Source organism: Quercus lobata, chromosome 5 (genome assembly GCF_001633185.2).
Source record: "Quercus lobata isolate SW786 chromosome 5, ValleyOak3.0 Primary Assembly, whole genome shotgun sequence".
Taxonomy (NCBI): Eukaryota; Viridiplantae; Streptophyta; class Magnoliopsida; order Fagales; family Fagaceae; genus Quercus; species Quercus lobata.
The window spans coordinates 77,463,076-77,485,450 of record NC_044908.1 but is presented as its reverse complement, the minus strand read 5'-3'; the positions used below and the strand labels follow the sequence as shown (position 1 = coordinate 77,485,450).

The 22,375-nt window shown below is 38.5% G+C and overlaps 1 pseudogene; it reads right to left on the bottom strand.

Moving 5' to 3' along the window:
• LOC115991188 overlaps nt 1-22,375 on the bottom strand; it is a 36,503-nt pseudogene that overhangs the window by 847 nt on the left and 13,281 nt on the right.

Sequence of the window (22,375 nt, the reverse complement as noted above, 5' to 3'; positions counted from 1 at the left end):
CTGTGAGGTCTTCTCTTTTTGTGTTGTGTAAGTATTTCTTCGAGTATGTAAGGACCATGTGACTTACTGTTGATTTTTCGGCATCATCAGTTGGCACTGTCTGTGGGAACACTGCGATTTGTAAGCCATATTATCGCTTCCCGGACAAAGAGTTGCATGGTACTTACTCGCTTGATGGCAACCACCAACAACGTTTAGGGAGACGAGCTGCGACCCACTACCTTGGAGAGGCAAGTCCAAACCCTCACAGCAGCAGTGGAACGTCTCACCAAATAGAATCAGGACCTTGAAGAACAGCTACGACAGAAGAACACCGCTATAGGTACCCAAGAGAAAGACCAAGAAGGTACTAGTGCTGAGAGAAGAGATCGAGAGGGGCCGGAAGGTAGAAACGCCCCAAGCAGACCGGAGCGACAAGACATAAGCCGTCCTTCCATCACAGACATGGCTCCCCCTCAAATTGTCGCAGAGATGCAGATGATGAAGGAACAGATGGACCTTATGATGAATGCCCCCAAAGGACGGGTGTCCAGCAACCTCGATGATTTGGTCCACCGAACCGATTCGCTTTTCACCACATCCATCAACTCCTTCCCCCTACCACAGAAGTTTCGCATGCCGCAAATAGAAAGCTACGACAGAGCCAAAGACCCTCTTGATCACCTAGAGACTTTCAAGACCTTGATGCACCTTCAAGGAGTAGCAAACGAGATCATGTGTAGGGCCTTCCCTACAACGTTGAAGGGTCCTGCGAGAATTTAGTTCATCTGGCTGATGCCTAACTCCATTAGTACTTTCAAGGAGCTAAGTGCCCAGTTCATTTCGCACTTTATTGGAGGGCATAGGTATAAGAAGTCTATTGCGTGCTTGATGAGTATCAAGTAGCGAGAGGGTGAGATGCTAAGATCTTACATAGCCCGCTTTAACAAGGAAGCGCTCTTGATTGATGAAGCTGACGACAAAATACTTGTAGCAGCCTTCACAAACGGGTTGCGGAATGGTAAGTTTCTGTTTTCTTTATACAAGAATGACCCGAAAACCATGTTGGATGTACTTTACAGGGCCACCAAGTACATGAATGCCGAAGATACGCTACAGGCTCGAGAGGAAGAACCTAAGAAAAGAGAGAGGCAAGAAGACAGCAACAGGATAGAGGGTGGAATATGGCAAGAACTAGAGAGCGAAGGGCTGACAGGCGCTCTAAGCCCCCTGCAGGGAGGTTCACGAGCTTCACCCCACTGACTGCCCCAATCGACTAAGTCCTAATGCAAATCAAGGACGAAGGAGCTTTAACCTTCCCCGGAAAGCTGAAGGGAGATCCCAACAAATGGTCTAGAGACAGATACTACCGTTTCCATCATGATCATGGTCATGACAAGACCGACTACTATGACTTAAAATAGTAGATCGAAGCCCTTATCAAGCAAGGGACGCTACAAAAGTTCATCAGCAGGGAGAGAGCAGATCTGCCTTCTCAAGAGCAAGCCCTTTGATGGGACAACGAGTGTCCCAAACCACCCCTATGAGACATAAGGATAATTGTGGGAGGCACGGCGACCACCGGCTCGTCCAAAAAGGCCCGAAAGACTTACCTCAGAATGGTTCAAAACGTTCAGCTAACAAGCGTTGTCCCGAAGATGCCACGGATCGATTACCCAATTATTGGTTTCTCGGAAGAAGATGCTCGACGTCTTCACCACCCGCATGACGATGCGCTCGTCGTTAGCATCCTAGTAGGAGACTATAACATATACCGGGTCTTGGTTGACAACGGAAGTTCTGCAGACATTCTCTACTACCCAGTGTTCCAATAGATGTGGATCGACACAGAACATCTAGTTCCAACTAACGCTCCACTCGTTGGGTTTGGAGGAACAAAAGTATACCCCCTTGGCGCGGTCACATTACCTGTAACAATTGGGGACTATCCTTAGCAAATCACTAGGGATGTTACATTCCTTGTTGTTGATTGCTCCTCCGCCTACAATGCCATCATAGGACAACCAACCCTTAACTCATGGAAGGCTATAACTTCAACCTACCATCTGATGATTAAATTCCCCACCGAGTATGGAGTAGGGGAATTGAGAGGAGATCAGGTAGCTGCGTGCGAATGCTATATTGCAATGCTAAAGATGGACGACCATCTACAGACCATGAGCATAGACGAACAACGGACGGGGGCGGAACCCATAGAGAGGCTCCAGGAGATACCCCTCGATAGCTCCAGATTAGACAGAACCACGAGGATCGGCACTCTCGCCAGCTCAACGGTTTGCCTAGCGCTCGTAGCCTTCCTCAAGGAGAATCATGACATGTTTGCCTGGAGTCATAAAGACATGCCAGGAATCGACCCGTCAGTCATGGTACATAGGCTGAATGTGTCGCCTTCTTCTCCACCCGTCCGACAGAAGAAGCGAGTGTTTGCTCAAGAACAAGACAAAGCAATAGCAGAAGAAGTCAGCAAGTTACAAGAGGCAGGCTTCATCAGGGAAGTATATTATCTCGATTGGCTAGCAAACGTAGTGATGGTCAAGAAAGCCAACGAGAAATGGAAGATGTGCGTAGATTTTACGGATCTGAACAAAGCATGCCCCAAGGATAGCTACCCTTTCCCTCGAGTCGACGTACTAGTAGACTCTATAGCTTAACACTAGCTACTGAGCTTCATGGACGCCTTTTCAGGGTATAATCAGATTCGGATGGATGAAGCGCATCAGGAGAAGACTTCATTTGTTACCAGCCAAGGTCTTTTTTGTTACAAAGTAATGTCATTCGGCCTTAAGAATAAAATGCCCAAATGCGGGCGTGACGTATCAAATGCTCATGAATAAGATGTTTGCAAACTAAATCAGAAGGAATGTTTAGGTCTACGTCGACGACATGTTAGTAAAAAGCCAAAGAGAAGAAGACCATTTGAATGATCTCAAGGAAATGTTCGGCACCCTTCGTTCCTACAACATGAAGCTTAATCCAAGTAAGTGTGCATTCGGAGTGACAGCGGGAAAATTCCTAGGCTTTATGGTGTCTTAAAGAGGTATCGAGGCCAACCCAGACAAGATCAAAGCCATAGTAGAGATGGCCCCCCCGAAGAATATGAAAGAAATGTAGAGTTTAAACGGTAAAGTAGCCGCCCAGAACAGGTTCATATCAAGAGCGACGGATAAATGTTTACCCTTCTTTTACACACTGAAGAAATCTTTTGAATGGACTGCCAAGTGTTAGCAAGCATTCAATGAGCTAAAGGCCTACCTCTCTTCCCCACTACTGTTAAGTCCTTCGTAACCGGGGGAAGAGTTCTTCCTATATTTGGCTGTCTCCCTGGCAGTCGTCAGCGCGGCCTTGGTTAGAGAAGAAGACAAGGTTCAAAAGCCCGTATACTACGCCAGCCGGGGATTTCGTGGTGCAGAGGAAAGGTATCCACCCCTGGAAAAGCTTGCCTTTGCCTTAGTTACGGCAGCTCGCAAACTCAAGCCGTACTACTAAGCCCACACGGTAATTGTCCTAACTGACAAGCCCTTATGGCGGGCAATGAGCAGCCCCGAAGCTGCTAGTCGATTGGCACTATAGGTGATAGAGTTGAGTGAGTTTGACATTCAGTACCGCCCGCTCACCGCTATCAAAGGGCAGGTCGTCGCTGACTTTATAGCAGAGTTCACCAACGGGGAAGACAAAGGGGCAGAAGAATGTCCGCAGTGGAGTATACATACAGATGAGTTGTCCAATAGGCAAGCTGGGGGTGTAGGTGCTGTGCTTCTCTCTCCTGAAGGAGACTAGATCGAATGTATGGTCCGCCTCGATTTCCCTACCGCCAACAATGAAGTAGAGTACCAAGCTTTAGTGGTAGGACTTGATCTCGCCACAGCAGCAGGAGTCGCAAGAGTGGTTCTTTACTGCGACTCTCAGGTCAACACTAACCAAGTAAACGGGGATTATGAGTGCAAAGGCAAAAGAATGAAGAGAAATTTGGACCAAGTAAGGAGAAGGGTAGACGAGTTGAAGGCCAAAATTATCCAAATCCCCAGAGGAGAGAACGAGCAAGCCGATCGCCTTGCCAAAGCCGCTTCAGCCGAACATATGACTACCCTTGATAATGTACTCTCTTTTGTTCAGCTTTCTCCACTAATAGATTTCGTCGATGTGCAAGTTGTAGGTTCCGAAAGCAATTGGACCACGCCATTAGTCTCTTACTTGAAAAATGGCGTCTTACCAGATGGAAGGGAGGTCGCAAGAAAGCTGAAGGTCCAAGCGACGTGGTTCATTTTGATGAGGACGTCTTATATAACAGAGGCTTCTCCCACCCATACCTAAGGTGTTTGGGTCCCGAGGAAGCGGACTATGTCATGAGAGAAGTCCACAAAAGGATCTGCAGAAACCACTCAGGGTCACGATCGTTGGCACACAAGCTGATTCAAGCAGGGTACTACTGGCCCACCATGCAAAAAGACGCTCAGACTTATGTCAAAGCTTGCGACAAATGCCAAAGATTAAGCAATATCATCAAATAGCCGTCCGAAGAGTTAACCCCTATGATAGCCCCATGGCCATTCACTCAGTGGGGATTAGACATCATGGGGCCGTTCCCAATAGCGGTGCGACAATTGAAGTTCCTGATAGTGGGCATAGACTACTTCACGAAATGGGTGGAAGCTAAAGCCTTAGCCACCATTACGGAGAAGAATGTGAGAAGCTTCATCTGAAGGTCCATCATATGCAGGTTTGGAATCCTTAGAGTCTTAGTCTCAGATAATGGGAAACAATTCGACAACGACTCTTTCCGGGATTTTCGCTCGCAATTAGGGATCAGAAATCACTACTCCTCCCCCACCTACCCTCAAGCAAACGGACAGGTTGAAATTACGAACTGATCCTTGCATAAAATTATTAAGACTCGGCTCGAAGGGGCAAAGGGTATATGGCCTGAAGAGTTGCCAAGCATACTATGGGCGTATAGGACAATGGCAAGGACGCCCACAGGAGAAACACCATTTTGGCTAACGTACGGAAGCGAAGCAGTCATTCCAGCCAAGGTTGAACTCACAAGCTACAGGGTGGATAACCATGATGAAAGAAAAAATGACGAGGCTATGCGTCTACAGCTTGATCTAGTTGATGAAGTCAGGGCGACAATAGAACAAAGGCTCGCACAGTACTAGGACCGCATGGTTAAGCACTACAACTCCTGGGTTCGACACAGAGACTTTCAAGTCGGAGATCTCGTTTTGAGAAAGGTCATAGGCGCTGCTAGAGACCCTACCCAAGGAAAGCTCGACCCCAATAGGGAAGGACCTTACCGAGTCATGTCATGGCAGAGGAAGGGCACTTACCACCTAGAGACGATAGATAGATGGAAGCTATACCACCCATGGAATGCCAAGCACCTGCAGAAGTACTACCAATAAAGAGGATGGCATGAAGAGCAACACCCCTTTATTTTTAGTATACCTTAGTTAAATTTAGCTACACCTCAGTGTTTCAATTTTTACTTTAGATTTTGCTACAATAACTCTTTTTAAGCCCAAAGGGCAGGTCTTCTTCTTTTAAGAACTACTTTTTCTATGAATGCATGGTTTATCATAATAAGAGGAGTTTATTCAAATATGGCTAAAGTGTTCGTCTACAGAAAATTGTCCAAAAAGTGGACGACTTCATCCCAGGAGGATAAAATAGTAGTCCACAAAGTGGACGAGCTTAATATTATTGTCCATAAGGTGGATGAGTTCATCAAAGTCCACAAAGTGGACAACTTCATCCCAGAAGGATGAAATATTGAAGTCCACAAAGTGGACGAGCTTAATATTATTGTCCATAAAGTGGACGAGTTCATCAAAATCCACAAAGTGGACGACTTCATCCTAGAAGGATGAAATATTGAAGTTCACAAAGTGGACAAGCTTAATATTATTGTCCATAAAATGGACGAGTTCATCAAAATCCACAAAGTGGACGACTTCATCCCAGAAGGATGAAATATTGAAGTCCACAAAGTGGACGAGCTTAATATTATTGTCCATAAAGTGGACGAGTTCATCAAAGTCCACAAAGTGGACGACTTCATCCCACAAGGATGAAATATTGAAGTTTACAAAGTGGATGAGCTTAATATTATTGTCCATAAAGTGGACGAGTTTATTAAAATCCATAAAATGGACGACTTCATCCCAAAAGGATGAAGTAATATCAAGTTCACCAAGAGGATGACTTTATTATGTCCATAAAGTAGACGAGTTCAATAATAAGTCTACAAAAAATGGCAAACTAAAGTTCATAAAGTGGACGGATTCATTTGTCCATAAAATGGACAAATCCATTACTCCATAAAGTAAACAAGGTCATTGAAGCTGATGGCTTCATAAAATTGCCATCATTTAACAAAATGGACGAGCCTATTATGTAAGTCAGACGATTTCGTCTTTCACTCATGAAAACATATAATACAAACATAAGAAATGTGCATATAGATGAAAAGGCAACCCATACATGCTAAAAGCAACAGATACATAAAATACCATGAGTAAGATGACGTTTACAAATCAAGCCCAAAAGAAACAGCAGGGCGTTTTACAGTCTTCAAAACAGAGCAAATCAAAAGGAAAAATACATAAAACTATGAGGCTGGAGGGATTGGAGAGTTCCTGTCAATCTTCTCCTCGGTAACAGGGTCCTCGATGTTCACGGGCTTAGTGGACGGGACCAGAGAGGTAACAGGGGCATCTGTGGCTGGCTAGGTGAGGACGACATTACCATCTTTTGGATTAGACTCAGTGAAGTCATCAGTCTCCTCATGGATGGTGTCACCAGCAGGAGTTGACGGCAGGGGCTCGTCCATAGTAACCGTGGAAAAATCCAGGTGAGAGTAGAGGGACTTAACTTGCTTAAGGCAGTCCTCAAACCCCTCACATAATATCCACCACAAAAATCTATGAACGGCTGAGAGGCCTTGTATTCATTTACAGCGTCAGCTCTGGCCGTCTCCACCTGCTCAAGGAGAGCCGTCAGCTCTTTCTCTACTTTTTCCTTCGCTTCTTGCTCACTCTTTCTCTGACGACGCTCCTCCTTCAGCTTACCATTCATATTTTTTACCTCATCATTAAGAGAACGAATGGCACCCTTGTATTGTTCTTCCTCGTCCGTTAAGAGCTTTATGCGCTTATGCAAGTGGGCAATTACTCTTTCTTTGGTGACGCCTCTATCTTGCAAAGCTTTCATATGCACCAACGCCTACAAGGCATAAAAGCCGTCAGCTACTAGACAAATGAGTAAGAAAGTTGAACGCAAAGGAAAACGTACCCGAGCAAGATCAAAGAGGCTTGATGCCCCTAACTTGTCAGTCCCTTGCTTAGCAGAAAAGTCTACATCTTTATCTCTGATGATGGATCCCATCATCTCGTTGGCATAGTCTTTGTGCGTGAGATGGTGACAGTCCGGTCCCTGAGCAACAGGGCCTAATGACGTCATTAAACCCTTACCTACGCCATGGCCAGTCTTGGGAGGCGTCGGCTTTTTTAGGGATTTATCCCCAACAGTAACAGAAGGCTTCTTGGGTGGACGATCTTCCTTCTCGTCGGCTTTTCTCTTGTGCGCACCCTTCCCAACGGCTTTTGGAGCTGATGAGGACGCCCCATCTCCCTTTGCCTTATTTTCTTCTTTCTTCTTCTGCTGAGCAGCGGACGCGTGAACCTACACCCTCAGCCTAGCAATCTCCATTTCTGCAAAGGATATGTGATGGGCATAAACTAAGTGGCGCCTAAGAAGTAAGAAAAAGAAGAATAAAGCAACAGAGGAAAATAAGAAATACTCACGACAGCGAGAGTAAGAATTTAGCCTGCGAGCTGCCGGGGTTGGCTTTGGACCACCACAGTACGCGTGTAGTTTGTCAAAGGTAATCAAATCCTTGCACTTGCGCTTCTCGAATGGAATTTCAAGAAACCGTTGGATGAGGGCCTCTTGCTCACTAGTATTGGATGGGCGGACACTAGCTGAAATAGAAAAATGACGACGACATTAGAACACTTGCAAGAAAAATAAAAGGTTAGAAAAAATAGATGACAGCATTAAATCTGAATCCTTAACTATGCCCCAAGTGTTATCAAAGCCGTGGGGCATTATGTCCCACTCCTCCGAACGGCATACCCAATCCGTCCCTTTGACAAAAAAGTATTTACCCTTCCAATTCCTATTGGAGTCGGGCATGTCTGATACAAGCCTCAGCACTTTTTTCCGAGCAGCAAAGTGATAAATCCCTTGTGACGAGACGATGTGTTAGGGTCGATAGCACCAGAAGAACTTGTCTAGCGTAAGCTGACGGTTCCCTCCACTTAGACGACTCCACAAGATCTCTGCCCCTATGAAGATCTTCTAGTCATTAGGAGTGATCTGGCTGACAAACATACCAAGGAAGTTAGCCAGCTGACGGTGTAACGCCGTCAGTGGCAGCCTCAATCCCGCAGCTAGCGTGGCGTTATACATACTAGTATCCGCCGTCTCTCCAAAGAAGCACTTCTCGAACTTCCTAGGAAGACGGATTGGTATGTGATTAGGGATTTGGAAATGGTCTCTCAAGTTCTTAAAAATGTTGGACGTCATCTTTGGTAGGAAGTCATTGACGTTCCACATTTGAGGAAGAATGAATGGATGAATGTGCCCACATCCAGGGTCTCCCAAACTCCCAACCTCGAGGGTCCTATCATCCACATCATTTTCGTCCTCGTCACCCTCCTTTACCCCATCATCTTCAACCTCTCCCTCACTATCAACTTCTCCCACACCATCAACTTCTCCCTCGTCTATCTCTTCCTCATCTTCCTTTCCTATATAATTTTCCCCGTCCTTGTCAAGAGAATGGGCTGATGTCTCTCCTTCTAATGACTAGGAATGGCCTTCCTCGGGCTCCTGTCCTATTTGGTAGACTTCATCATAGCCCGCTCCTTCACAAACTGACGACAGCTCATTAATCGCTCCCCTAGACATTTTTGACTTACTGTTGATTTTTCGGCATCATCACAAACCACAATTAAAAGCCAATTTCTAGTACCCTAGATCGACTAGTGGTTTACTAGTGAACATTATTTGATAACTTGTAGAGATTCCAATTTTTTTTTTAATTTTTAATTTTTTTTTTTAATTTGTCTAAGTTGTTACTGTAAGGTTGAATTTATTCAATCAAGTGTTGGCTTTATTCCATGCCAAATTCACTTGTATTTTAGTAATTAGATGCCCTGTATTTAGGTGGGATTTATGTAAGGGTTATGTGTAAGAGAGTGTGAAGAAAATTCAAGATGTGTGCAATCAAAGGAGTCTTGCGATTGGATTTCGCGACTGACTCGCAACTGGCAAGTCGACAAAGTGGCACACGTGTGAAGCATGCAAGGAATTGAAGGGTCATGACAGCTAGAACACTACAGGACAAAATGTACAGTCTGGCCAAGCAGTTAGCTCGCGACTCCTTCCACTCGCAAGGCTAAGTCGCCAGAATGCCCTATTTGGATGAAAACTAACTTTTCACATTCCTCACATACATTACTATAAATACCCTTATACACATGAAATGTAAAGAGTTTCCAGAGAGAATTTTGAGAGAGAAACCCTAGAAAAAACAAGATTAAGTCATCCACAATCTTTATCATTTGATTTTTCAAATTCCTCTACTCTCACCCTCTCCATTGACATATCCTTGAGAGGTACATTTTGCCAAATCCTTATCTCACCATACCCTTATCAATGAGGAGGTATTTTGGTACTCGAAAAGCAGTTCGGAGATGACCAATTTATTTGGTTGATGCAATGGGTTTATTGCAGGATCCCGAAAGTTAAAGAAGACAAAGTTAGGCGTAACCCTGTTGGAGCAAGAAGCTTGGAGGGCTTAGGTGTATTGGGTAGATTAGGGTTGAAGAGTCTTCTGCTATTCATGTATCCCAACTTGGAGGGCGGCAGAGAGGTTTTTCGCCAAATTCTTCGGTTTCCTCTTCAATAACATGTGCTGGTGTTATCTTTGTGTTTACATCTCTCTTCCCTTACTCTTTAACCATTGTAAGGCTCTTGGGCCCTGAGGTTCATTATCTACCCGTATATTGGGCCTGTGGCCCAAGCCGAGGACAAGGACCCGCCCAAGGAGGAGAGGCCTTCGTTAGAAGAGACTGTGTTGAAAAATAGAAAGGTGGGATTTGGTCATAATAGCTCTGGAGAGTGTGCCAAGGATGAAAACGTCCTCGGCCAGACTAGGCCGAGGTCCTGGAAGATGGTTTGACAGTAAAGATGACAACCCCGGAAATTCAGTTGGGGCGGCCAAGCATTGCAAAGATATCAGATAAGGAAAAGCCCTAAAATATCTGGGGAGAAAGCTGCTACCTCTGCATTAAATGCACTGCAGCTAACTCTCTAGCTGCATTAATGTAGAAGTGATACCTGAACAATGTATTTCAGCCTTACAACTACTACATGAGGACTTATGGGAAGTGTTGATGGGACAAGTATCAGCACTAAACATCTTGTATACAGGTGGAAGGTGGAGATGAAAAGGAGGGAGAGTATAAAAGAAGGAGGAAATGAGATTGGGGGATCGAAAAAAGGAGAAAAGAAAGAGAGAAACAAAAAAGCATTCCAGAATCAAACTTGTAATCGGACTTGTGAGTAATATAAAAGAACAGACCTCCTCGGACTTTGCTGAGGACGATTTTTTCAACACAACCCTTTTTCTTTTCATTCTCTTATCATCTGAATCCTTCCCGGTGTTCGTTTGATTAACTAAAACCCAATTTTCCAACCCACTTTCTACAAATTCATTGTTTTTGGACTTTTTGGGCCTAAGTCCATCCACATAGTGGGTTGGGAATTCAAATCCGGTCCTTACAACCATTAATTACTGTTGTGCTTGTGATTAATTATGTGTTAAAGTAGTTTTCCAAATTGGATATTGCTTATATTTCATATTCCGCACATATATTGTTTGAATATAAGCTTGTGTTAATATTTTTGTAATTGGGAGTCTAAATATTCGTTAGTGTTTTACATATTAATTGAACTTTCAGTTACAATAAGAGGAGGAGAATTTGAATTCTAGTTTTCCTTGTAAAAATCCAGTCAATACCACTAAACTATAAAATCTTGACAAGAAGTTTTTTTCTTTTTTAATCAAATCTTGACAACAGGTTGTGATTGATCAACAATTACTTTTAGTCTTTTACAAAAGGTTTATATCAGCTTAAACAGTATTTAAAACGTTACTAGTAATAAGCATTAAAATTGGGCCTAGGTTTGTATGGATCCAGTGAGGATCCAATCAACAAATGGACTTAAATTTCTTAATTAAAAGACTAAAGCCAAAACCAAGCGTAATGTTATTGACCAATTAAATGTGTGTTTGGATAACAATGAAAAATTAAAATTATTTTACTATTTAGCTTATTTTTGCTACTATTCATGGCCCCACTGCACTTTTTGGTACTATTTATGGGCTCTGCTGTACTATTTCAACTAACTTTTACCTCTATTTACAGTACTTTCAGCAAAATAAGCGGTATCCAAATAAACCATAAGTCCACCAAGACCAAAACAAATAAAAGTTTACCTTCAAACTGATTTTAAGAAAATTTCTCTAACCCCTCTATTATCAGTATTATGTGGTGATTGATTATACACATGAATGATTTTATATGAATGATTTTATATGTTCACATGTAACTTGGAGGAGATTCACCCAAAGAGAAAAAAATTGTGATTTGTGTTTTAGAATCAAACTGGCTTGGAAAAAAAATTTCCGCCATACTAGTGACTATTGATAAGATCATATTATTGTGAAGGCCAACAATATGTGTGTCTTATACTGCTAGCCAGCCTGAAAAGCTAGAATGATACTAGCCACTCATACATACACTATCACTATTCTGAAACAACAGAACCTTTGTTTACTTCCTGAGCATTATTGCAAGAAGTACCCTGCCAACCATGGTGTGGGGCAGCATGCCATAAACTTAAAGGGCATCAATGGAGTACTCTGTCTTAAATTAAACATGTCCTCTTTGAGTAAAGGAAAGCCATCTATCTCTTTCTCTTCCCACTCTTCTCTCTTTGTTGTCATGGGCCACCAGTAAAACGAATGAATAGCACTTAACCACTCAATTAACTTCTGTACATATGAATAACTTCTGTACATAGTTCTCTCTCATTTTTATTGGCGCTCAATTAACCACTTAAGACGATAAATGTCATGAATAGCACACGACTCATCAAGGGGTGGATCGAACCACGTTGTAGCTTAGGGGTGCCCCCAAAATTTTGGATGACCCTTGAAAACACATCTTACCTAGCTAGGTAGCCCCTTCAAGGGCCTCAACAAAGAAAGTTATTTGATAAAAAACAATCTACCCTCTCTTTCTTTAACTATTCCTTTTCTCGTAATTATTACCTTATTTAGGTACACAAAAAGTCATATATATATATATATATATATATATATGTGTTTTGAAACCATATTTTTTTTAAATTAATTATATTTTTACCAACTTTCAACAAATAATGTTTTGTACTTTTGCAAAACGATTATCCAAATGCACACTTAGTTAATTTTATGGGTAATTTAACTTATTCCATGTTTAATGTATCACACTTTTTCGTGTTTTCATTTCATATTTTGTGGAATTATTTGTTAAAGTTCAATTGTCTCATCCATGTACTATTACTATTCTATTGTACTATTAGACCTATTATGTGTCTGTATAAAGTCATTAGGCCAATTATGTGGTTCTATATTAAGTCAACATATGTATGAAAGGTCTCATCTTCATAATTGCGAAATAGACCCTCTTAATTTCATTCAAATTAAGAACTACAATATTATATATTCGGAATGTATGGTGTAAACTAAATATGTGACAATTGAAGAGATTATTCACGTGTAGTTTTAGTCACATGACTCTTTTAATGAGTCATATAACTTGTTTAAATAATATAAATGAATGGACTTATAATTCATCACTAATGGGTTTGAAAAGATGATTCTAAACCTATTTGGAATCAAATTTTGTCCTTTAATCTTTTCCATGCATGAGATTGGTAATAACTAAGTAAACATAAGCTAGAGCATCTCCATTCAGGAATGCCTCATGGGTGTATTATTTCATCTGAAAAATCTTAATAATGATCTTTTTAGTTAGTTAGTTCAAATTTATAGGAAGCATGTGCTTGTTAAAGTTGTTTTGAAAATATTCAGCTTATCTGGTAGTCCAAGGTTTTAGCAAATAGTTGAGTCCCAACTGATTGCTTGTTCCATTATCAGTTTCTATTTCTTAGGACTAAGAAGAATGTAGTGCCATAGACTCATAGTGGTGCTAGTGATCTCTATTTTCAAATTTTGTTCCTTAGTCTAGCCTGTAAAAGAATGGGAGTACAGTTCCTTCAAGTCTGTGCTCTTAACTTAAAACTCCAACACTTGTTTTGTTAGGTCACATTAGGGAATGAAAATCTCTTTGTTAAAAAAGGAAAAGGTTCATCACTAAATTATATGTTACCTTGGCACTTCCCAAGTCATCCCAAAGACGAAGAATTTTCGCAGTAGAAGATATAATGCCCGGAACATCATCTGGAAGATCTACAGTTTCATTGGTTATGCCTTGACCCAAGAAAAAGAAAGTATGAACAAGCACCATATGCACTCCTGTGCTGATAAGGGCATTCTTCAAGTACTCTTCTGTCATTGGAAAGATCCCTTTTATACCTAATAAATTCTTGCTAGGTTCAGTGTTACATTATTTTATACCCTTTTTTTAAGGCTTTCCATGGGGTTCCATCCATGCTTTTTGTAGACCTTGTAGCATATTTCTTTGGTAATGTCATAAAGAGCCTTGAAGCATATCTTCATGTAGTCTGGTAGTTGCTCAGCAGCATCAAGTTCCCATCTGCATGCAACTTTATTTTTATTTTTCAAATAAATATGGGGGTGTAACAAATTTTACTGCATTAATTTTACATAATGATGTATCACTAATCACAAAATACTAATTAAGATATTTTTTTTGTTATTATATATTATGTTGAAACGACATCAATTATATTTATTGTTACGTCAATTTGTAATTTTTTAGTAGTAAAATTTGTTATAGTTTTAACATTTTTCTTATATTATTCAACTACTGATCCATACCAATTGACAACTTCTGTGATGTGTTTAAGTTCATCGAGGGTTCCACGTACATCAAATATGTCATCTATTATGTAGAGTAGTGCCAAGGGTTTTGTGAGCTCAACCCTTTGCTCCGACAAGATTGGATCTGTGAGGCTTGCCATGGGCCACTGGTACCATTTAAGTGGCTGGTCTCTAGCAAATTTCAACTCATTGGCCAAGCCTAGGGCTTTCCACCATCTAAAGCAAATAAAAAGATTTAAGTAAATCGTTAATAATAAACTATAAAATGCAAACTAAATCCTCGACATCATTGCTCAACTTACTTCAAAATTTGATGAATTTCCTTTTGGTGTATTTCATGAACCATGTTGGAACCTATTTGAGCTAGTTCTTGCACAACATTGATCCACTTATTTGTCCTTTGAATGTTTTTAGTCGTGAACCTTGCCAGGCTCTTGTGATGGGGATTCTTCAGTGTATCAGTGATAAGAATGACTTGTTGATGATCAAGATGGGTTGCCCATTCGGTAAATATTGGCGACTAAACTCTCCGGCTTCGTCAAGTATATCTTCTCCTTCAATACTTAACTGAGAAGCTTCATATAAGCCCTTCAATCCCTTTATATCTCCACCTAGACTTGATTTGAACTTCCTCTCCTTGTCCTTCAAGTTGTTAAACAACTCCGTAAAAGTGTATATACAATATTCATTTAGCGAGTGTATAGCTTTGTTCTAAAGCAAATAGTAAAGGATTACAAATAGGAACAAAATTGTTTTCCCGTTAGTTTTAGTTTTTGTATCCTTATTGATTTGAATAATTAGTGGTGGGATTAGGCTGTAAGTTGGGATAACAAAGATTGAAAGTCAAAGTTGACAGCAAAATTGACGTTGAAAAAAAGGTCATAGCTAGCTAGTAAGAAATTAAATTAGTTAATTGTCATATAAAATATAACAGTTATAAAATCAATTTATTTTTCATGCATAGTGTCTAGTAAAAGATATTAAAAAAATAATATATATTCATCAGTAGATCTGCCTAAAAGAATATTCCAAATATTTTTATAAAAAAAATTCAAGAATGATAATTTAATTAATTACTTAATAATAATAAATAAGAAAATCAATGTACAAGTATAAAATTTTGAAAATGTATCAATAAATTTACAAGAAGCTCTAAATGTGACTTAGTTTTTTTTTTTTTTTTTTTTTTTAATGTACGCATAGTGTTCAATATATTTCTTCTATCATAACTTTAGTTTCAAATTATTTAAAATTTGTGGATAGTAGAAAACCATAAAAGGATGTTATAGTATTGTAAATGAAATTTATAAAAAGAAATAAGAAAGCAGATCCCACAACATATATATCATAAATCATATACTATAAAATAAAAGTCAAGTCCTATAAGCCATGGTTCTACCAAATGATTATTTTCTCTTGGTAACAAGTAGCTACATCCCAATAATTATTAAAATAATTTATCTTATTAATTGTAATGATAGTTTAATTTAGTTAAAAATATAGCACCTAATTTTTCAAGAAATTAAAAATTGTATTCATACTAAAATTGTATTACAAAAAATTCAAGATATTTATAATAAAATTTAACAATTAGTAATTAATCTTAATTTTGTATTTTGATGTAATTAAACTTGCAAAATGCATATTGTAGGTGCATTCAAGTGGCATACATACTTTGGATAATATTTCTAAAATATTTTCTTACATAAAATTTTCAAATGGCTTTTAGTTAAAGGTGAAATTGGTTTGGTTCGGTTGATCATAATATTGGACAAATTCCCCCATTGAACCAAATTAACAAGGGGGGCGGGAGGGAGTTGGGGTATGCCCTTCTCTTACATGCTCATGTTTACATAAAAGGAGTATGCAACTTACTAAGTACACTACAATAATTTTTTGACATTTTGGCTTTTAGCCATTTGGATCTTTGTGAGAATCTAAATGCCAGACCCCTCAGCCCTCACCCAAAATGGAATATTCCATTCTCTTGGATACTCATATTTATGTAAGTGTAGTATGTAGCTTAATAAGTACACTACAATAATTTCTCAACATTTGGGCCCTTGGCTATTGGATCTTTGTGAGAATATGAATCCCAGACCCCTCAGCCCTCGCCTATGATGGATTATACCTTTCTCTTACATTCTCATATTTATGTAAGAGTATGTAGCTTACTAAGTACACTACAATAATTTCTTGATATTTGGGCCCTCGGCTATTGGATCTTTGTAAGAATCTAAATCCCAAATCCCTCCCTCACCCTTGATGATGACTTTATAGCCATGAGCAATGCCATTGGCATTATACATGAATTATAGAAAAGAAAATGCCAACCTGAAGAAACGTAGTAACCATCTCGTCTCAATAAACGAAAGCGTAGAGCAGTTTCGTAAGGTTGATTGTTGATATAATTATAACCACAAGCACTAGATATCATATTTTGCCTCTGTAGAATTATTTCAATCTCTTCTTGGAAGTGGTAGTCAATGCCAAGGCGTTGAATCGCATCAATCAACCTTCCAATGGATCTTCTCCAGCTTTGTTCAGCACGTGCTTAACTTCTTTCAACTTTTGTGCATGTTGGCTTTGAATTTTATCCTGGAAGGGAAGGGAGAAATCTGTTAAAAACTAAAACTAAAAATAAAATAAAATATCGGGCACAATGAGAACCAGACGCAAAAAAAAAGTGTGTAACTAAATGCCAATTGACATCTTTTATGTATTCAATTAAACATTATAGTGTATTATATTCAGATACAAACTATATAGTGCTTCGAGTAGATAGAAGCTAGCTAACGTGAGCAAAGTCAAGGTTTAAATTCAAGACTTATTAATCATAGTTTTTGAATAAAGTTTGTGGTATATTTTTGGGTTAGAACTTAGAACCGCATTTTCTCTCCTTTATGTATGTATGTGTTTGTTTCAAAAAAAAAATAATAATAATAATAATAAGACCAATTACATTAATAACATGATAAGTTTTGGGGTAAATAATAATTTATCAATGAAAATTCATTTTTATATCACTTTTTTTTTTTGGGGGGGGGGGGGGGGGGGGAAGTAAATAAAGTTATTTTGTTAAAGGTTGTATCATCTCTAGCGTAAAGTTTAAGAAAGGATATCATATTTTTACTTCCTTTTTTTTGTTAAGAATGGAAGATATTAATATATTACAAGGTAAAAAAACAAAGACTCAAGGAGAACAAGCGGTAGTGATGAAAATTTTGCATAGTGACCTCATGGCTTCTGATCGTAACCTAACCAAGTCTTATACTTGGTTCTTACAATTGCAATTGTAAGAACCAAGTATAAGACTTCTGGGCCTTAGACCACTTGGGCTCACAATTTATTTGTAGTGGGCTTGAGGATTTCCTACTATGGGTCGTTCTCGGCAGAGAGACTCAAAGCAACGCCCAGTTGATATTCACTCTCTTGACTGTTTTCTCTCAAATTTTCTGAACCCTTTTCTCTCCCAATTTTCTTCTATTTATTGCCAAGGTTAGTGGGGAGGTTATGATTACAGCCACCGTTAATGCTACTGAAGGTCCAGTATTATTTGATTAAAGTGGATGTTTAGGTGAGAGGGCGGTGCTGCATTTATGATCTTCGAACTTGGTTTCATCTTGACCAATCATGTTCGGCAACTCAGTTTCCCGTGCATACCACATTTTACCGGGAACGGTTCATATACTTGAACGGGAACGTTTGACCGATCACCTCTTGGAACTTAAGGCCCTACACTCGTCTGTTCATTAAGGAAGCCTCAAGAAGGGCGCAGGATGACTGGACCTTTCTACTGGGCCTGCGCCCAAGGCCGGTATGGGACTAGGCCCAGGGCCTGTATGGGCCTGGGATCTCGGTGCCGTACAAATTCACTTAAACAATTAATTAAAAAAATTGGATAAGTGATAGTTTATCCCTCATATTTATTAATTTTCATATAAATTGTGACTTGTTAGAAAAATATTACAAATATCGTCCATACCTAAAAGACTACAAACAGAGTGGCCCTCCAGTGCTCCCAAATGAAGGCAACATTACTTACATGATTTTACAAGTCTTGATGCTTGGGAAAAAAAAACAAAACATTGGTTGTTTTAGATTGTATACAAGGTTTATATATTTAGCTCCATTAGTCCACAACAAGTTCTTTATAATTTTATACATATATGCATAATAATTCTTCTGATGGCTTAAATTATTAATGGATTTATAACTTTATACCAGCTTATAAAGTAAATATACACATTTATAGATTGATTGATGTGGGTAATTTTTGGATTTAAATGCATAAATTTTACGCATTTCTCTATTATACACACATTAATATGAGCGTCCTAACAAAACAAACTTAAAGTACTGCTCATTTCTTGATTTTTCATCACTTAACTTTACGTTTGTGGCTTTCATACCTATTTAGCTTATTGTGCGGTACAGATAAGAAGACGTACATGACTAGTACTTTTGTTTTTGTTTTTTTTTTTTTTTTTTTTTTTTTTTTTTTTGATAACACATACATGACTAAAACTTTTTCCAATAATCTTAGGGAATTCTAGCCTTTTACCACTATTTTTCAAAATATTTGGCAATATGCCCCTATTTCCAAACTATTTAGATCCATACCCCTGTTTCGAAACTCGATTTTATTAAAATCGAGTTTGAATCAAAAAACTCAATTGGTAGAAAATCGTGTATGGGGCGATGAAACTTAAAAAATAAATAAAAAAATAAAAAAATTGCATGGAACTCGAGTTCATGGAGCTCGGGTTCCATAAAAACGCCACTATAGGTCTCCATGAAACACAGCTATAGGTAAAATATATTTAAAAAAATAAATAAATAAAAAATTTGCATGGAACTCAGTTCCATGCACTTTTTTTTTTTTTTTAGTTTGATCAGCCCAAACCTATAGCTGCGTTCAAGAACACCTATAGCGGTGTTTTAAATGGAACTCGAATTCCATGCAAATTTTTTTTTTTTTTTTTTAATTTTAATCAGCCCAAAACCTATAGCTGCGTTCAAATCATGCTATAGTGGCGTTTTAAAGGGAACTTGAGCTTCATGAACTCGAGTTCCATGCAATTTTTTTTTTTTTTTTTTTTTATAAGTTTGATCGGGCATAACTCGATTTTAAACTAATCGAGTTCTTCATTGAAACTCGATTTTGAGGAAATCGAGTTTCAAAACAGGGGCACGGACCTAAATAGTTTCAAAACAGGGGCATATTGCCAAATATTTTGAAAAATACGGGTAAATGGCTAGAATTCCCAATAATCTTATGGTCTCCATATATGTTGCTTTTTTGTGGTGGGTATTACTTTGTAGTTTGTTCCATATTGCTTTCATTTTGTTATTTTGGTAGGTGTTGGGTTGGGGTCAATCGCATGTAATTTCATCTATTGTTGCAATGTATTTTTGGATTTAAATGCATAAATTTTACGCATTTCTCTATTATACACACATTAATATGAGCGTCCTAACAAAAAAAACTTAAAGTACTACTCATTTCTTGATTTTTCATCACTTAACTTTACGTTTGTGGCTTTCATACCTATTTAGCTTATTGTGTGGTACAGATAAGAAGACGTACATGACTAGTACTTTTTTTTTTTTTTTTTTTTTTTTTTGATAACACATACATGACTAAAACTTTGTCCAATAATCTTAGGGAATTCTAGCCTTTTACCCTATTTTTCAAAATATTTGGCAATATGCCCCTGTTTCCAAACTATTTAGATCCGTGCCCCTATTTCGAAACTCGATTTTATTAAAATCGAGTTTGAATCAAAAAACTCAATTGGCAGAAAATCGAGTATGGGGCGATGAAACTTAAAAAAAAAATAAATAAATAAATAAATAAATTGCATGGAACTCGTGTTCATGGAGCTCGAGTTCCATAAAAATGCCACTATAGGTATTAAAAACGCCACTATAGGTCTCCATGAAACACAGCTATAGGTAAAATATATTAAAAATAAAAAAAATAAATAAAAAATTTGCATGGAACTCAAGTTCCATGCACTTTTTTTTTTTTAGTTTGATCAGCCCAAACCTATAGCTGCGTTCAAGAACACCTATAGCGGTGTTTTAAATGGAACTCAAATTCCATGCAATTTTTTTTTTTTTTTTTATTCTAAGTTTAATCAGCCCAAAACCTATAGCTGCGTTCAGATCGTGCTATAGTGGCGTTTTAAAGGGAACTCGAGCTTCATGAACTCGAGTTCCATGCAATTTTATTTTTTAATTTTTTTTTATAAGTTTGATCGGGCATAACTCGATTTTAAACTAATCGAGCTCTTCATTGAAACTTGATTTTGAGGAAATTGAGTATCAAAACAGGGGCATGGACCTAAATAGTTTGGAAACAGGGGCATATTGCCAAATATTTTGAAAAATAGGGGTAAAAGGCTAGAATTCCCAATAATCTTATGGCCTCCATATATGTTGCTTTTTGTGGTGGGTATTACTTTGTAGTTTGTTCCATATTGCTTTCATTTTGTTAGTTTGGTAGGTGTTGGGTTGGGGTCAATCGCATGTAATTTCATCTATTGTTGCAATGTACTTTGCCTCCAAAATGTAATCAAAGAAACTCCTTCCACATGTTGTACACTGGTGGGATTTGAATCTGGTGCAATATTTACCCTAAGGGTGTGCAAGAAATTGATAAACTGAAAAAACCAGCCAAAACTGGCCGAATCGAGTTCAATTTTTGGGTTTGGTTTCAGTGCAATTTGGTTTCGGTTTGAATTTTCTGAAACCAAAATATTTCGGTTTCGGTTTTGGTGCTGGATTTTTTCACCCCAAAACCGACCGAACCAACCAATATATATATATATATATATATATATATATTTATGTTAGTTTAAAACATATCAAAGTAAGTAGCTTAGTGAAAATCGTGGGTGCATCAGCCACTTGTTCACTAGTTCAAGCATTCGCCTCTTCATTTTGAGCTTTTTTTTTAAAAAAAAAATTTAAACCCTTGCATCTTATATATAAACTTATAACCCTAGCCGCCCCTCACCCAATTTTCTCTCCCTCTCACAAAAACATGCCCCTCAGTCCCTCACCCTATTTTCTCTCCCTCTTGCAAACACATACCCTGTATCTTTTTTTTTTTTTTTGATATCCACATACATCTTATTAATTTTCTGATTTCTTCCAGCACCGATTTGGTCTCCTCGTTTCTTGCTATGGTATGTCTTCTTCTTGATTTTGTTTCTCTCATCCCAAATCACCCATGCTTGTGCAGGGATTCCATGGGTTTTATGTCATCCCGTGATGTTTGTTTTAAAGAAACTTTGTAGCTGCTAATCTTAGTTTGTGTTTTATGGTTTTTAATGTGTTGCTCTGTATTTTGTATTGAAAATTGGGTCTGTGTTTTTACTGTGATGCTCTGTATTTTGTGTTGAAAACAGGGTCTGTGTTTTTACTATGTTTGTCTTTTAATAATATCTCTGTTTGATGCAAAAAAAAAAAAAAAAAAAAAAAAAAAATCTTTCTTTCTCTATAACCCTCTCTTTGGAAAATCGAAAACCGACCGAAACCGACTTAAACCAAAATACACCGAAACCTTTTGATTTCTAGTTTACCCCATATCTCTCACAATTTTTTTTTTTTTTTTCGTTCTCACTTTTTAACTTTTTCTCATTTATTTTATACAATAATTGATATTAAAAGTTTCTTTTTTCAAGTCTCAATCCTACATTATTGTCCCTTCTTACCTAATTACCAAAACACCACCCCAAACCCACCCTTTCAGGCTCAAACTAATGAGCCCAATGAAAGCCCCCAAGCCCTCATATAGAGGTGTGCAGCCAATCCACCAAAACTGACCCAACCTAACCCAACCCGCCGGGTTGAGTTGGTTTTTAGGGGTGGTTGGGTTGGGTTGGGTTATGGAATTTTTTTAAAAGTGGGTTGGGTTAGGTTTGGGTCATAACAATCACGATCCACCTAACCCAACTCGACCCACCTATATATTTAAAATTTAAATTGTATATATTTAATATATATTAAAAACTATATTATATAAATAATAATTTTTTTTATTTAATTTTTTCCCCTATTTAACTTTTCCTATATATAACTCAATTACCTTGCAAACCCTAACAATCTTATTTCTCTCACTATCGCCTCCCACTCTCACCCCCCCCCCCCGGTCTTATTTGTTTATAATTGAGTTGGAATACAATTCATGTATATTTTGTTTATCAACTCAGGTGGCAAATAAGA